This window comes from Oryx dammah, unplaced genomic scaffold (genome assembly GCF_014754425.2).
Source record: "Oryx dammah isolate SB20612 unplaced genomic scaffold, SCBI_Odam_1.1 HiC_scaffold_21, whole genome shotgun sequence".
In the NCBI taxonomy this organism is placed as follows: Eukaryota; Metazoa; Chordata; class Mammalia; order Artiodactyla; family Bovidae; genus Oryx; species Oryx dammah.
Genome location: NW_024070205.1, coordinates 76,772,492 through 76,787,583, shown reverse-complemented (window position 1 = coordinate 76,787,583; position 15,092 = coordinate 76,772,492). Strand labels below are relative to the sequence as shown.

At 50.2% G+C, this 15,092-nt stretch overlaps 1 protein-coding gene and 1 non-coding gene across 2 annotated transcripts in view; both read right to left on the bottom strand.

Moving 5' to 3' along the window:
* Nucleotides 1–15,092, bottom strand: part of PIK3C2B (phosphatidylinositol-4-phosphate 3-kinase catalytic subunit type 2 beta) — a 66,561-nt gene that overhangs the window by 48,595 nt on the left and 2,874 nt on the right. Inside the window, exon 2 of the mRNA XM_040262999.1 lies at nt 6,391–6,487. The gene's annotated coding sequence lies outside the window, so the exon portion shown is untranslated. The remainder of the gene's footprint in view (nt 1–6,390; nt 6,488–15,092) is intronic.
* LOC120880677 lies at nt 10,711–10,840 on the bottom strand. Its single transcript, XR_005725086.1, has one exon. It is a non-coding gene; the product is annotated as a small nucleolar RNA SNORA3/SNORA45 family (small nucleolar RNA).

Sequence of the window (15,092 nt, the reverse complement as noted above, 5' to 3'; positions counted from 1 at the left end):
AAGTTCAGATAGGTGCATGGTGGCAAGTTCCATCACACCCCAAATGAGTTAGGGCAACAGCACCCTTTACATGCAGCCCCCTCCCAGATCCTGGAGCACCCATTAGGCACAGGCTGGCTCCATGAGTCTTGGAATGTATTTCCCCCAAAGTGGAGTAGCCGAAGCCCAGCTTCAGGGTATGCAAAATGGCTCTCCGCTGCTTCCGCTGTCTGTTGCGTTTCTCCACCCTTCAACATCTCCTTATAGACTACTTTTTATCCACAGAGGAAAAGAGAGAGTCCTGCTACTTAAAATTCCAAGGAACTGGATGAGCAGATGGAGATACCCAGAACTTGGCTGCCCAGAGACGGGACACTGGACCCAAGAAAAGGAGGCCCAGTGCTTTTGATAGGAGACGAGATAAACGCTCAAAGCTGAACTGAGCTTGTGCTCTGCTTAGTTGCTCAGTCATGTCTGACTCTTTGTAACCCCGCAGACTGTAGCTTGCCAGTCTCCTCTGTCCATGGGGACTCTCCAGGCAAGAATACTGGAGTGGGTTGCCATGCCCTCCTCCAGGTTTCATCCAGAGAATGGCTCTATTTTTAGCCCCAAGCTGGAACAAGCATAGTAGTAAGACGGCTTGGCCTGGCACCACTGTGAAGAGAGAAACTGAGGCTATTGGAAATAATCTCTCTCAACGTCTTGCCTCTCTTGCCCACTAACTAAATGAGCCACGCGTGCATTCAGCCTCCTTTTCTTCCATCAGCCTCTGGGGAAGCAGGGCCCCTCCCGATGACTCAGAAGCCTCCTGGGCACTGGCCCCACCACTGGGTCTCCTCCACACATGCTCCACAAACTCCCCGCCCGTCTCCCGGACTTTCACCTCTTCCCCTTACCTGGCTTGCCCTCTTCAGCACTTAAACATGTTCCAGCTTCTTCCGGTCTTAGAAAGAAAGAAGAAACGGAAGCCCATACACCCTAATCACCTTGGCCTCCTCTCCTTCGGCTCGTGCCCTCTCAGTGCTCCCTTCTCTTCCCAGCCAAGAGCAGACGACACACAGCGCTTCTCAGGTCTCCGTTATTGGCTCCTGAACTCACTGCCACCTGCCTTCTGCCCTCAGCCTTCCACTGGAATGCCCCAGCAACAACGCCCAGGCTCCCCGCTTCCACAGAGGTTTCTATCTGCCCAGACACCGCTGCTACCCTTGGCTCGGGGACCATTCCCTTCTTCCCGTGCCCTCGACCCGCTGCCTCCCATGACTCTCTTGCTTCTCGTCTTCCTCCGCGGTCCCCCTCTTCCTGTGTCCACCCCTGCAATGCTGGCGTAGGCACGGGACTCCACTCTCCCCCTCGGTTGGCTGACACTGGGCAGTCTCGGTCTGTTCCCCACTCACACAAGGTGCGTGCTGATGGCCCCAGATGAGTCTCTCTCCCCTCAGGTCGCTATGGCCACCCATATCTCAAGCCCAGATACCCAGATGGACGACCACATCCGCATTTCCTTCCCAGAGCCTTCCCCTTCCCGGTTCCCCACCGCCGTGAACGGCAGCACGCAGTCACGAAGGCTAGGCAGCTGACGGTCCTCCTGCATCCCTCCTTCCTTCTAGCCCTGTCCAGTCTCCAAGGCTTGTCCTCTGAGTTCTTCCCAAATCGAGTCCCTCCTGCTATCCTAGCTGCTGCCGCCCTAATTAGACCCACACCTTCTCAGCTGGACTATCCTAATAGCCTTCTAACAGTCCTTCCTGCTAACCTTTCCCTCTTTACCGCTTGCTCCCCAAAGCGGCTTGAGGGCTCTTTCTAAAGCGTAAATCTGATCATCCCACTCTCTGTTTAAACCCCTTCAAAGGCTATTTGATTCCTTAACAAGGCCTATATCACCAGCCCACATCTCCCTCCCATCTCCAACCATTCATTACTACCTATTTGATACCTCTGTGATTTTATGCAGTATCTTCCTGCTCCAGGGTACCCTTCCCAACTGCCCGTGTTCTTCGCTTATTTGATTCTAAATGCTCAGACTTTGCTCAAACATCAGGTTCTTCAGGAAGCCTTCTCCGGACCCCCAGGTTGAATTAAGGGCCCTATCTTCATGTTCTCAATGTGCTAAGCCCCTTCAGTCGTGTCCGACTCTTTGCAACCCTATGGGCTGTAGTCCGCCAGGTTCCTCTGTCCAAGGGATTCTCCGGGCAAGAATACTGGAGTGAGCTGCCATGTCTTCTTCCAAGGGATCTTCCTGACCCAGGGATTGAACCCATGTCTCCTGCATTGGCAGGCAGGTTCTTTACCACTAGCACCACTTGGGAAGCAACTTATATATACCTCAAATACCAGCTAAAAATATTTATCCAAAATTAAATGTGTATGATTCTGTTACCCAGCCCCCAACTAAGCGCAAGTTCCAATATCACCTCATTTCCACTGAGAAAAAAGTGCTCCTGAACTGGGACCTAAGGGTAGAGCTTTCTGACGGTAAGAATTTTCAGACATGGAGATGGGTGGTCAGGAGACAGGTGGATCCTTCCTTGAGGATCCTGCAAAGGAAGGACTAGGCTTCAGCTAATAGGACCAGGTTTAGCATCTGTAAATGCAGGTGGGCAAATGGACAAGACCACCACACAAAATGCCTTCCAGCCCTGGGATTCTTTGATTCTGATCTATTGATTCCCTTCAGTCCTATTGATTTCTCAGAGGACTCCAAAGTTAGCCCTAGGAAGAAAGAGAAGAAAGCCCCAAGGGGGAATTTCCTGGCAGTCCAGTGGTTACAGTTTGGCGTTTTTACTGCTGAGGGCCCAGGTTCAATTCCTGGTCCAGGAACTAAGATCCCAGAAGCCACGTGGTGTAGCCAAGGGAGAAAAAAAAAAAAAAAGCCCGAGGGAGATCCAGCAGGCCCAGAGCCTACGGCTCTTTCCAAACTGGAAATCAAATGCAGAAAGCTGAGCTACCCCTCTCTAACCAGCAGCCCCGTGGCTCCCTGCCAGGACACCACCAGGCCAAGCAGAGGAGGCCCAGCCTGCTGACAAGTCTTGTGTCCGGGCCACACCGGCAGCTGCCTTCCAAAAGCGCAGTGCTCTGCTCGCTCTACTGTGGACAGGCCCGTGGTGCGCAGGCAGGACTGGGAGAGCCATCCCCCAAGGTGGAGTGAAGGTTCAGAGCTGCAACAGGCGCAGGGGAAATGTAGAGAAAGAGAAGGCAGGGTCCCAACCACCTGGAGCTAGAGGGAGCTGGCTTCCACTGAGGACTCGTTCCTGAATTTCATCCTCCAGGAGGGGTGTGGATACACCAAGTATTTTAAGAATCAGAGTCTCGTGTTTCTTGCCTCCCCCATTCTCTTTCCAATTCAGTTCCCTCCCTGCCAAACTCTGCTGGGTTGACAAATTCTCTATTCCTTGAGTCCTCAAGGGCTACTAAGGATTCTGTTTTAAAAAAAAAAGAAGAAAGAAAGAAATATACATGATGTAGGTCCCAGGAAAGAGCTGGGGTAGAGGAGGACCAGGGTCTTTGCTACTCTGCAGTTCATCCAGGAAGAGAAGGCAGGGGCCAAGACCACTCTGTCTCAAACTGCAAGGAGCACCCAGACACTCTATTCTATGTGATTGACACCATCTACCACAACAAAGACAGTGGTGCCCCCTGGAGTTGTGCGCCTTGGTGGCCCCAGCTATTTTCTCTTCCAGTATCCATCTCTCAAGAAAGTAGATGAAAACGATCTGAAAGACCATTTTCAGCCAGTTACCTTTCACCTGCATGCACTCATTATTAACATTTCCCCACATTTGAACACACTTTCTCTGCTTAACATTTGAAAGTAAGATGCAAGCGCTTCACTTCTAACTACTTTAGCCTGAATCTCTACAGAAGAACTAGGCCATTCTCCGAGGTAAACACAACGCCAGTTAGCATACCTGCAAAATGTAACGCTGACCCAATAATATTACCTAATATAGGGCCCACATTTGAATGCTTGTAATTGCCATCTGGTAAGTTTTTCAAACATACAGATTCCTGGCCCTTCTCCTGGAGGGTTTGATTTAGTGGGGTGAGTCCCTGGACTCTGAACATTTCAAAGACCTTCAGGCAATACAGATGTGCAGATCTGACACCAAGGACTAAGGTTTCAGAACCACAGAGCACCAGGCAGTCAGCTGGTGAAGGGAAAGGGGCTTATGGCCAAGCGGGTCGGTGCCAGGGTCTAAGCAGCACCAGGCACCAAACTCAAGTTCACACAGCTGCCAACAGATGGCTGGAGGTCAGAGGGGAGGAGGCTGGTCCGAGCAGAGCCACACAATGGTTCAGAGTCAAAGGGTGGGGAGAAAGGAGAGGGCAGTCCCTGCAGTGAGCTGACTCTGTGCAGGGCCTGTGCCAGAGAAGGCAGGGCCCCAGGGGCCAGCGGTGACTCCAGCTCTGGGTGGAGAGGGCTTCCTGTTGCCTCGATGGGAGCCACTGTATCAGAACTGCCCTGCTTGGGACAGACTAATGGGTCTGGGTCCCCACATCCTGAGCCACAGAGTGGAATCTAATGGGTGTTGAGTACCAGCTGCGTGCCAGGCACCATACTAGATGCAAGTATTCAGTTGACAATGGCCCAATTCCAGGAAGCTTATGATCTAGCGAAAGTGACAGATTATCATAAATAATTCAAGCCCCGCCTGAACCTTGCCCATCTTGGCCCATCTTCACCAAGCAGGGGAAATGGAGAGATATCAAGAAAGGTGGTGAGAAATGTGCAGTCTCAAGCCTCTGTCTTCCCTAAGATGACTCAGTCCTAGGGCTGCCCTAGGAGGAGACCTTCCACACCACCTCTCGGGACAGAATGTGTCAAAGGGTTGGAGGCCATTAGGGCTTAATCCCTTTGGCTCACAGAGTTTTCTCTTCTGAGAGGACCCTCCCCCTAGCCACGCCCAACAGCCACCCTTATCCAGACCTCCATTCCAGTGGTTCTGCAGCCAGGGACCCATCGCCCACCCCTCAACCCACACCCTGCTGTCCTGCTCCGCATCTCCCTGCCCACAGCTCCAACAGGGAAGTCAGCGTGCCCCGTGCCAGGAATCCGACTCCTCCAGCAGGGAGGTATCACCAGAAGTCAAGTAGGTCAGCTCTCTGCCTCAAACAGGTGCAGCCGATCCCTGCTTCTGTAATGAAAACCTACAGGTTTTATACAACTCTGCAGGCTGCTTTGAAGTCAGGCCCATCACTGAGTAACACACACCAACAAAGCCTTTCTCTTATTAACCATGTTCTCTCGGCATGGTTCTCACTTAGCTCCAAATGTAGAAGAAAGAGACTTGCGCTTTCTTCCTACTCACATAGCCCCTCTCCGGCACCCTCTTAGCCAAATGAAGGCAGTCCCATGTAGCTGAGTCTTTGCTACTGGACTTACTTTCCATCTCTCTCTCTGCTGGGCCTACCCTGGATTCTCCACCAATCTGAAGCCAAAGCGGACCCAAGAACTCTAATAAAAGGCTCTCTGGTCCTAAGAGAGCGGAGGGTCAGGAGGCCGTGTGACACAGTTACATCCGTCAGGTTTGCATTCACAGTCCCCAGTCCCTGCTCAGAAACCATTTGTGCAGCAGGTTCTGTTCAAAGCATACACACATACGTACACGTGCACACACAGGGAATCCCTGGGGCTCAAAGCTCCCGGCACACACCCTGTAGACATGGGGTCTTGGTATTAAGACAGTCAGGGATGGAACAGGTGAGGCGGCAGCTCATGGCTCCTCTCAAAACTTTCCAAGAGCCACCCTGTTACAGACAGTAGGGCCCAGGACCAGGAGCTGGCAGTCAGCTGAATGGAACATTTGGCAAAAAGGAAAGAAAGGTCTTGGCAGCATGTGAGTTTCTAACCCAGGAACCCTCCCAGGAGCCAGAGCAGCCACACCTCCCCTCTGCCTGGGCCACGTTTCCCACTTTCTCTGCTGCCTGCCCTCCGCTCCAAGAACCAGTCCTTCTAGTTCAAATCAGTTCCCACCAAAGTGCACCCCAACCTACCTACAAAAGAAAAACAACCTAACATTTCCAAAATCTAGGAAACCTCAGCCTCTCTGAATCTACTGTAGGCCCCTGAAGCATAAAGGAAACCCCTCAAGGAGGGGGATATAAGAAAGTGGGTGGAGGAGGGCACGGGGACACAGCAGCCTTTCCCAGTGCCATTTGCTGGCTGCAGCTGAGAGCTCCTGCAAGATTAGACTGTTGCCTGACACCTCCAGCTGAACCTCCAGTCTAGCTTCCTCAGCTCATGCCCGCTGGAATCCAGTTCTCCGGGATTCTTGCGTGGGCTGGGAAAACTCCCTAGAGGAGGCCAGCCCATTAAGCAAAACCCAGAAAGCAGGTCACAGCTGTTCCCATCCAGCCAAGGCACCAAAGTGAGGACCCAACACACCAGCAAGGCTCTGCTCTGCCTGGAGGACTCACCGGAGGGGAGAGATGACAGGTGGTGTCACTCTGGCTCACGGCTCCAGTGCAGACTCCTCAAGTCCTCACAAGCTGGGCAGGGCCAACCCATCAGAGTCTGCAGGGAAGAAGAAGGGAGAGCTGAGCAGCATCGCAAATGACGCCCCATGCCCGCAGCAAGAGGATGGGGAAGTATCTCGGGGTAACCACCGAGGCATCAGACTAGCCGGAGTCAACGAATAACACCAGTGAGACCATCCTCCGCAAGAATGGCATCTTTGCTGAGGATCAACTCTCTGATCTGCAGGGAGTGTCTCCAATTCATTCACTTATAACCATTCTTCAGTTGTTTTCTGGTAGCACCTTTCCTGGACATCTGAAAGGCTATCTCCCGTCTCCATGACAGGACCCGCCTGTCTAATAGAAAGGAGTCAAATGAGACCCACGAACGTTCAGTGCATTTGCCCGGGCTCTCACCGCAGAGCTGGGAAGGGCCCATGACCCAGGGTGGGGAGGCCACACGCTGCTGTTGGTCCTCAGAAACAAGCCTGCCCCAGCCCCACGCGCCTCCCCACGAGGACACGCTTGGCACTGATGATGGTCAGAGCCCGGGACGAGAAGGACCTGGGGGCTAGGTCCCCAGAACGAGTCCACAGAGTAGAGAAAGGGAGCCAGCAGCCCCCATGCCATGGTGCCGCCCATGGGGAGGGGCAGGGCAATGGCTGGAAGCCCAAGCTGAGGAGCCAGCGGGCAAGCCAGGCTGTGTGGGCAGCTGACAGCCACCTGCTTGGCCCAGGGAAGGGTGAAAGGAAGTCGAGCAGAAAAAGACTGAGCCAGTCACCCATGGGAACCTCGGAGGAGTGAAGACCGGCTGCCCCCACTGTCCCCAGGGCAAGCTCCTTCCCGCCCTCTGGGCAGGGAGGCTCTGCACCTCCCTCCGCCAGCTCTGACCGCTGTCTCTCTGCCACCACAGTCCCTAACCCTGCAATCCTGATAGGCCTGAGTATCTTCCATTAGTGCTAGTTCCCCAAATCAAGAAAGTCCCCAGTAGACTGCAGTCACTCCCAGGGGCCCAGAGCCACAGCAACCACACAAACTGCACACGTTCCCACCCCGCACACTGCCACCCACCGCACACCCTCCAGCTCACCCCCTCAGCAGCTCCCCGAGGGCAGAGGAAGCCGGCCTAGACATCTGAGGGGACAGTTCTAGTGCCGCCGGCAAAGAAGCCTAAGAAAAGCAGCAGGAAGTTGAACCCAAAGAAAAGGAAAACGGGGCCCCTAAGTTCCAGGGCCCTTCCCTGTCCACATTGCAGGGTGCAGGGCAAGGCTGGGCCAGCCAGGAGAGCTCGCAGGAGGGAGACGCCAGGGAAGGAGGCCCCAGACACAGAGCCCCGGAGGGCCTTTGCCTAAACAAACCTGGTCAGCCTCAGCGGCGGCTGGTTATCCCCTCGATCAATGGAGAACCCTGGGGTCCTCACAAACCAGGATGGGCAAGGGAAGGGGTGTCAGTTCCCAAGTGGCCCCCTTCTTTCAGACCAGAAACACACATACACACCACATACAAAACACCACCAAACATCTGATACTAATTTACTCAGGGGTGTCAGAGGGACATCTGCAGTGAAAAAGCAGAGTCTTGAGGAGAGGGTGCTCAACCTAAGGGAATCTGGAAATGGAAAAGGAAATTGCGAGTGGCACCAGAAGCAACGATCCATGAGAAGGTGGAGGACACGGATATCTGACACAGGCCTTGCCACTCCTCCCCCGGTCCCAGCTCCCAACCTCTCCAAGGCACAAGTTCCCCTAAGCGCTGTCCACGAGGCGGCCTGACCCTTAAAGTCACTGACCCCCTGATCCTTGGCCTTGACTGCTGTTAGCCTGGCCTCACCCCACAGCCAGGAAGTCCCTCTCTCCTCTTCCTGGTAGCAGACCGGAAGGATATCCTGCCCCAGGTCAGCCAAGGACACAGAACCCAGGAGGAGACCAAGGGTTCCGTCTCACCAAGGTCAAAGGGGAAACCCCACTGGGGATGCAGGGCCCTAAGAGGGAACTAGGAGATGAGATCCTCCCCCAGAAGGCCTCCCAGTGTTCAGAATCCCCAAACCACAGGGAAGGGGACACCAGGGAGGGGGCTGGGAAGTGGGCAGAGGTCCTGACGGTGCCTGATCACAGGGGATCCCAGCCAGGGCTCCCCTCCAGCTGGTCACCCCCGACCTACCCCTGACACAGTGGTGGTAGCTCCAGGGCCCGGGTCCTATCGGTCCCACTTGACCCTTAGCGCCTCAAGAGCCATGAGTGCAGCTGGAGACGCTTTTCCTCCTGCTTTCTCTCTCCTCTTTCCACCCCAACTCAAGATCCTCAGAAACCTTCCCCGGTCAGCTGTTTCAAACTCGCCTTACTTCTTTTACGCTCTCAGTGTTTCCTAAACATTCTGATGCTGTGTATATGACATGACATGACATTCGAATAGGGGCACAAGAACAACACCTTTGTCTTAGACGGTGTTACAACAACCATTCTGCATCTCTGCACGTGGAGGGGTCAAGATTTCTTTCCTAACTAGGAAGTAACCCAGGCGGTGGAGGAGTAGAGGAGGAGTCCCGTCAGTTTTGGTGTTGCTCTGTACATGCCCTAATGCCTTTTTCCCATCTCCTCTGTCTACAGGTCAGGAAGCAATACTTAGAACTGGACATGGAACAACAGACTGGTTCCAAATAGGAAAAGGAGTACGTCAAGGCTGTATATGTCACCCTGCTCATTTAACTTCTATGCAGAGTACATCATGAGAAACGCTGGGCTGGATGAAGCACAAGCTGGAATCAAGATTGCCAGGAGAATATCAATAACCTCAGATATGCAGATGACACCACCCTTATGGCAGAAAAGTGAAGAAGAACTAAAGAGACTCTTGATGAAAGTGAAAGAGGAGAGTGAAAAAGTTGGCTTAAAGCTCAAAGTTCAGAAAACTAAGATCATGGCTTCTGGTCCCATTACTTCATGGAAAATAGATGGGGAAACAGTGGAAACAGTGTCAGACTTTATTTTGGGGGGCTCCCAAATCACTGCAGATGGTGATTGCAGCCATGAAATTAAAAGATGCTTACTCCTTAGAAGGAAAGTTATGACCAACCTAGATAGCATATTGAAAAGCAGAGATGTTGCCTTGCCAACAAAGGTCCATCTAGTCAAGGCTATGGTTTTTCCAGTGGTCATGTATGGATTTGAGAGTTGGACTGAGTGCCAAAAGAATTGATGCTTTTGAACTGTGGTGTTGGAGAAGACTCTTGAGAGTCCCTTGGACTGCAAGGAGATCCAACCAGTCCATCCTAAAGGAGATCAGTCCTGGGTGTTCATTGGAAGGACTGATGCTGAAGCTGAAACTCCAATACTTTGGCCACCTCATGCGAAGAGTTGACTCATTGGAAAAGACCCTGATGCTGGGAGGGATTGGGGGCAGGAGGAGAAGGGGACAACAAAGGATGAGATGGCTGGATGGCATCACCAACTCGATGGACATGAGTTTGAGTGATCTCTGGGAGTTGGTGATGGATAGGGAGGCCTGGAGTGCTGCGATTCATGGGGTTGCAAAGAGTCAGACACGACTGAGCAACTGAACTGAACTGATGTCCCACTTTGCACAGGAAGTTCCAAGGGAGACAGAGGCCAAGGCTATACCCAGCATAGGGACTCAGTTGCCCACCTGGCTCAGTGAGGCACACTCACATCCCACCAGCCCCACCGTCATTGGGCCCTTGCCCATGTGTCCCTCACCCAGGGTCTACAATAGGGTAGCAATAGTCAGAGGCTGTCCTCAGCAGAGATTAGCTGCATGCCTGCAGCTGGATGAGAGAAGCCAGAACGTGGCTATATGTGCAGGCACAATGGAGCTAACCATCCATAGCTACCTTGCTGAAACACCATTTCAATGCATGTAAACATCATTACAAATCTGTCAAATTAGTACTCCAAGGATATGTCCACTGTCCTGCCTGGAGTGAGGTTATCACACTTTATTCTGGTGAAAACAAAGCGAAGGTGGGGGGGGGGGCGGTGTACTAGGGGTTGACAGAGAGGAAGGCTAAGTGAACATGTGCGTGCATGTGTGCATGCTAAGTCGCTTCACTCATGTCCGACTCTGTGCAACCCTACAGACTAGCCTGTCAGGCTCCTCTGTCATAGGATTCTCCAGGCAAGAGTACTGGAGTGGGTTTCCATGCCCTCCTTCAGGACCTGACATCTTCTACACACTCCTACAATACAGGGCTCCTAAACAAATAGTTATTACCATCTCCCTAAGTTGTGGGCACTAATCGATCTCACAGTTGTGTAACCATCTGATGCATGTTACTAACCTGGTGACTGACTATGCCATAAGGGTCACAGTCAGCGAATAAGGTCAGCAGTTACTCTTCAAGGACTCTAGCACACTAAGGCAACAGCTGATACCCAAGTATGACCCTAGCCTCGATGAGTGAATATAAGTATCAAAGAAATGGAAGGAAACAGATCTTCCCCCCACCCCCACCCTATCTGGCATTCTGTGCCAGGTATTGTCTTGTTTCATCCTTATAATAATCCTTAAATGTTTATATTATTATCCTTACTTTATGAAAACAGGAAAGGAATTGAGTAATTTGCCCAAGGTCACACAAGTAGTAAAAGAGACTGAGTCAAATGGTTATAAATCAATTACACGTCAATAAGCAAATAATAAAATAAAATTTAAAATAAATAAGTAAAGGCTAAAATGAATCTTGTTTGAGGCCAAAATTGTTTGAGGTCTTTTTTCCCCTTCTCTAGGGCCCCATGATCTCCCACAAACTGTCACTCATGCAAGTGGCCTCTGGAACACGCCTTCGCTCACGCGAGCGGCCTCTGAAACATTTCTTCAGTCACGCGAGTGCCCTCTGGAACACTTTCGCTCACGCGAGCGCCCTCTGGAACATGCCTTCGCTCAGGCGGGCGCCCTCTGGAACACGCCTTCGCTCATGCGTGCACCCTCTAGAACACTCTGTCTTGCCCGACCAGCTCTTATGTTAGAGCCTTCTTTCATCTCCTACGACTGAAAGTGACTTTGCTCTTTCAAATGTCTGTAAAAATTTTAATGCATCCCACTGTATTTATATTGTTTGGTATTACCCCACTGGTGATTAGAATAAAAATAACTTATCCATGTAGGTGGGGCTTCCCTGGTGGTACAACGGTAAAGAATCCGCCTGCCAATACAGGAGACGTGGGTTTGATCCCTCCGTCAGGAAGATACCCTGGATACCCTGGAGTTGGAAATGGCAACCCATTCCAGTATTCATGCCTGGGAAATCCTACAGTCCATGGGGTCGCAAGAGTTAGACACGACTTGCTACTAAAAACAACCAAAAAAAATCCATGTATGTGGTTTATAACTACAAAGCACTTTATAAATATAAGCCCATTAATCTTAAAGAAAAAATCACCTCCTGTTTGTCTTGTCTCCCCCACAATACTCAAAACAATACTTTACACACAGGACAGAGTTGCTAAACCCTGTGTTCTGAGGGTGCTCTGACCAATCTAGAGAAGAATGAACACTTTCCTGTTGTAGCATCAGGGATTCTGAAGCTAGATAAGAAAGGCAAAATTGTAATTGATTTTTCCAGGTTGTAATTGATCGTAATTGATTCCAGGTAGCATTTATTAGGGTCTCAGAATTCAAGTGTCCCCCAAAATATTAAGTACTCTAGTCTTAGTTTCTATACTTTTTAAAGAAATGCTGCCTTGGGGCAACCATAGGACAACTGACTCATATTGAGCTTACAGAAGTAACCTCTATGTAAAGCTCATCTGTTCACTTGAGTTTTTTGCAGTATAGTGTGGTTACCCCAAGGTCAGGGACCATGTTGAACTCAAGTTTATATTCTGAGGGTTTAGCACGAACCTGCTACTGGAAGATGATAAAATAACTGACCGCTACCATCTGCTGAGTCCTTGCCATGCATCAGCTACTACTCCCAGTAATTCATTTTATCTGTCTTCTTCCCTGCTGTGCACTCAGGTTCACCATGTGCATTCAATGCATAATGGGTGATGGCTGAATAAAAGATAAAATGTAGGCTCCTCCAATGCTGCTGCTGCTGCTAAGTCGCTTCAGCAGCCCACCAGGCTCCCCCGTCCCTGGGATTCTCCAGGCAAGAACACTGGAGTGGGTTGCCATTTCCTTCTCCAGTGCATGAAAGTGAAAAATGAAAGTGAAGTCGCTCAGTCGTGTCCGACTCTTCGCGACCGCATGGACTGCAGCCCACCAGGCTCCTCCGTCCATAGGATTTTCCAGGCAAGAGTACTGGCCAAATTAAACTACACTTCCTTTACCTCTCTCACCACTTGTTTCACTCCCCATTCCATCCCAACACCTACTCATTGTTCAGATTTCAGCTAACATTTCATTTCCACCAGGAATTCTGACCACCCTAAATGCCTCATTTACGAATTCTTTAAGCATCCCATACTATATAGCCTACTCACTTGTCTATGTTCTCCACCCAGCAGTAAATTCTGGAAGGCTGTATGTGCTAGCCACTGAAAGCACCTAAAGTCATTAGCATGCACTCAAAAAACATCTGTGAATGAACAGATGCGCTCTTTTTAAACATTAACTGACAAGCTTTCTTCCCTCTGTGATCAAGTCTTCTTCCACAGATGACTTTAAGAAGAACACTTGTTGCTGTCACCTGACTTTTGAGGAAGCCCCATCTCATTCAGAACCTGGGCCTCATTGACATTTTTTCCTCACAGGTGCCTCCAGGGCAGCATAGAAAGAATTCAGGTTTTAGAGGTATCTTGACCTACATTCAAACTCTGGCTCTTTTCTCATTAGTTGTACAACCTTAATCTTGGTTTGAATCTAAACCTAAGCTGAACCTCAGTTCTCTCATCTGCAAAGGAGGATGAGACAATTTCATCATCTATTTCCTCCAAGGATTGCAGTGGGAGTGGGAATTAAGATAAGGTTTGAAAAGCTACAGGAAGACAGACACTCAGTGCTGGTGGCTATTCTTTTTTATCATGCTTTGCTTGGTATTTTTATCATGCCTTGCTTGGTATTTAAACTTTTTCTCAAATGGCTCCTTTTTGCCTTCCTTGTTGGGACCATCTACAATAGCATAACCAAAACTGCACTTCAGAGAACTGACAAGTCTTTGGAGCCACTCTTTCAAAATCTCTTGTCAGGGAACTATACCCATCTTTTCTCTTAATTAAGAAAAAGAAAAAAAAATCTGTCTCCCTGAATTCTAAAGTATAAACCTGACATCCTAGTTATAATACTTTGGGGGAAAATACAGTTGCCTTCTCCCAGGCGCCCATAATATCCAACTTGCAAACAATCTCCCCATTTTGGGTCCGAATTAAATGAGTGCTCCAGTGCTCCTCGTACTTGAACTTCTTTTACCCTTTGGAAGACACTCGAACGTGACAAGTCAGGGATGGGACAGACACTCGGGGCCCTCAGAGGTGTCTCAACGGTGGCTGGGTGCCATTAATCACTCCAGTCTGGGTTCTAGATTAATTTGGACCTGAGATGAGAAGAGCTCATATCTGTTTCTTCACCTGGCAAGGCAAACTGTACTATTTCCTCAAAACGGAATCTGCTTGGCCCTCTCTTCCTTTCCCCTCACCCTGTGCCTCTGGTCTGTGTCAAGGGTACTAAGTAGACTAGGACAGAAAGAGAGAAAACCTTGGCAGGAGAGGATGCCTCCATGCAAGCCTATTCCTGGTGGGCCTGGGGAACCAGAGTGAGCGAGCAGCTCTCAGGAACGGCACCCACCTCCACAGTGGGGAGGTGCAGAAATAGAAGCTAATCTCTAAGACAGGATCCACGGGCCAAGATTTGGAATGAAGCATAAAACATAGTGGGAGAAAAGCCAAGGAGAAAAGGAGCCACTGCCCAGGAAACTAGTCTCGCAGTGACTAGGGTTGGCTGAGGTTAGGAGAGAAAGGTCCAGGATGAAGGGTGTCAAACAATGTTTTCAAGAAAGAAGAGTGGCAGGTGCGAAAGTTAAGGAGGAAGGAAAAAAGTTTCCGAAGAGGCAAATGATTTTTGGCCTCTTGTTGAAACACTATGGAGCCTCTGCTAGGTGAGACTTCCTACAGGAAGTTCTCAAGAAGAGGAAGGACAAATTGCTAAAGATCCCTTGTGACAGATTTTATATTCTGCCCCAAGACTATTGGGACTGCTCTCCTCTTCCTCCTCCATAACTTGCAGGCTTCTTCCCCAAAGCTCAAAAGGTGTTCTGTGTCATTAATCTCTTTAACACTATGGAGATTTGAGGACAGTGAATTCCATCACCGATATCCTGAGAGAAGAGAATTTTCCAGCAATGATAGGGTCAACTGATAGGTACATTCCAAAGTGCTAAAAGACAGGTCCTTTCATTGGTAGTAAAATGATCTGTGGAACAAGTTCCAGCATTGTTAAGAATCGCATGACCTTGGAAGAGTCATTTCTTTGCAGAGAAATGACTTTCCAATTCTAAAACTATATGTGAGCCTAGGAAATGCAAGAATTAAGGAGGTGCTATGCTGGACTAGGGCTGGGTAGAAGAAATCTGTCCCCCAGGATCTCTGTCCTTGAGAAGTGAGTTATCTAAGGTATGTCCCAGCCTGGTAACAACTCACTGGCATTCAAATCAAGGAGTCCAGTATAAATGAATTCTGTAACTCTGCTGCTCCTTTCCCAGGACCCAACAT